Source organism: Brassica oleracea, chromosome C8 (genome assembly GCF_000695525.1).
Source record: "Brassica oleracea var. oleracea cultivar TO1000 chromosome C8, BOL, whole genome shotgun sequence".
NCBI classification, from domain to species: Eukaryota; Viridiplantae; Streptophyta; class Magnoliopsida; order Brassicales; family Brassicaceae; genus Brassica; species Brassica oleracea.
Window position 1 is genome coordinate 14,532,033 of NC_027755.1, and position 2,762 is coordinate 14,534,794.

Sequence of the window (2,762 nt, forward strand, 5' to 3'; positions counted from 1 at the left end):
GATTTTCATGGCAGAAAAGCGGTTCGAATATAGATACGCCACAGAGGAGGAATTTGAAGAACTGAAGCAGAGAGAATTTTCTTGATGGATGCTTACTTATGTGAGTGCTTTAAATTAAAATATTATTTATCACATATTTATACTAATTCACATATATTGATATAACATATATATGTGCTATTAATAGGTGTCTGCTGGTATGACCAGAGGTGAAACATTTGACGATTGGATACGCGAGATGGTGCGTGGAGCAGAGTATGTTGTGAAGTCATATCCGAGATTTTGTACTCGAGGTTCAACCGATGCGGGAACGGGATCAGCGCATGGATCAACAATATGATGTACTCGAACCTCAGCAAGGGATATCCGACTTTCTCTCACTTCCCTGCCGAGGACCAGGAGATGTGGTTTTGTCAGTTTGCGGTAAGTATTCTAATTTTTTAACTTATATTTTTAATCTTTAATATAAAATTTCTACAAATTGTGTTTTTTTCAGCAAGAGTTCACCTGGAATCCCGTTCAAAAACCCTGAATGTTTTATTTTGGTACGTACAACTTTGAATATTATCTAATATGAGGAAGCAGATCTACGAGTGGAAGCACAAGTGGCTCATCAACCAAGTTTTTTTTAATTTATTAAACAATTTTTTGAATTTATTAAATTATTTTTGGATTTATTAAACTATAATATTTCGACGGCAATGGTTTCTCGGAATATTCCGACGGCCGTAGTTCCTCGGAATATCCCGACGGATACACTTCCTCGGAATATTTTGACGGCAAAGGTTTCTCGGAATATTCCGACGGCCGTAGTTCCTCGGAATATCCCGACGGATACACTTCCTCGGAATATTTTGACGGCAAAGGTTTCTCGGAATATTCCGACGGCCGTAGTTCCTCGGAATATCCCGACGGATACACTTCCTCGGAATATTTTGACGGCAAAGGTTTCTCGGAATATTCCGACGGCCGTAGTTCCTCGGAATATCCCGACGGATACACTTCCTCGGAATATTTTGACGGCAAAGGTTTCTCGGAATATTCCGACGGCCAAAGTTCGTCGGAATATTCCGATACCTCTTTTCTCTCGGAATGTTTCCGAGGACCGTTCTATCGAAAATATCCGAGGAGATACCGACGAAAAGTCCTAGGAAATGTTTCTTCGAAATGTCCTCGGAATCTTTGATTCTCGGTATTCCCTCGGAATTACTTTCCGACGAGAAATTTCCGACGACCATTCTCGTCGGTATGTCCTCGGAATACATTTATTCCGAGGACATACCGACGATATTTGTCGTCGGAATACCGGTGTTTTCTTGTAGTGTAATAGGTATTGGTTGTTGAATATGATAATGGAGGCGTGGAATTTTAATGTTGTAACGTTTTTTAATTAAAAGCTAGATCTCGATTCGCGCAACCGCGCGGGTTTTTGTTTTTATTTATTTTTACATAAATATTTTGTTTTCAATTCTAAATTGATATATTATAATATATATATATATATATGTGTCTATCAATTTTTAAAACATAATAAGTTTACTGTATATTTTTTCATTGAATAGATTGTTTCAAACTTTCACATGTATTTGTATCTTCCTCTCAGAGCCGGATCTAACCCATGGCAACAAGAGCAATTGCCATGGGTCCATAGGTCCAAAGTTTTTTTTATGTTATTTTACTAATTAAAAAGATCTATTTTTGTTTGTTAAATATCAATTAGTTGGTGAAATTATAATAAAAAAAGTGTATGATTAACTAAATATAATTCAAATACAATAAGAACAAAAAATTAACTTACACCATTCTCAATTTTTCTATTAACAAAATTTAATTTATACACAAAAACTCATTTTTAATTTTTTTTTCTTTGAATACCACAAATTTTTATTTAGTTCATGGAAATGGAATAAATAAAAGTTGAGAAAAAAACTTATAAAAAGATCTTTATTTTATATTTCACCTTAGGCCATTAAATGTTTTAAGACGGCACTGCTTCTTCTATATATATATTTTTTTATTATTATTTCATTATTAAAATCGTAATTATATATATAAAGATTAGTAAAATATTTTTTTATTGTAATATTCAAAGATATTGTAACATTTCACAAATTTAGAAAGTTTTAAGAAAATTAAACTTTTCGCTTCTTAGATTTATATTACCGAGTAAATAATTAAACATTTAGTTTTTATTTAATTTTTAAAATAAACTATATAGTTTAAAATTTGTTTTCATTGGTTTAAGGTAGTTAAGATTAATCATTGTTAGATAATATGATTTTTGTTATTTAAAAAAAAATCTTTATAATTTTAAAAGTTAACATCGACAAATATTTAAATATTTAGCATATAGAGGTATAGTATTAAAAAATTAAATTATATCTATTTAATTTATACTTTCTTTAAATCTAATGGATCATCTATTGTTTAAAATCCAATTATTGATAGCCAAATAAAAATTTCTGGTACACCCAAAATTTAAATGATAAGATTAGATATTAAATGTAACATTACTTTCTAGGAATATGTCCATTTTTTAAAAAATCACACATGAATCAAGGTTGTGACTTCTGTTTTAACATATAAGATATATTAATTTAACTAATGCATTAATTAAATTGTAAAAGACAAAATATTTGTAAATATAGGTTTAGTCAATATCTCAGTGACATGGAAGTGTAAATAACTTGCAAAACTAAGGGATAATTTAAATGTTTAATCCTCTTTTAATAGATTAGATATAAAACATTTCTAATAAATTC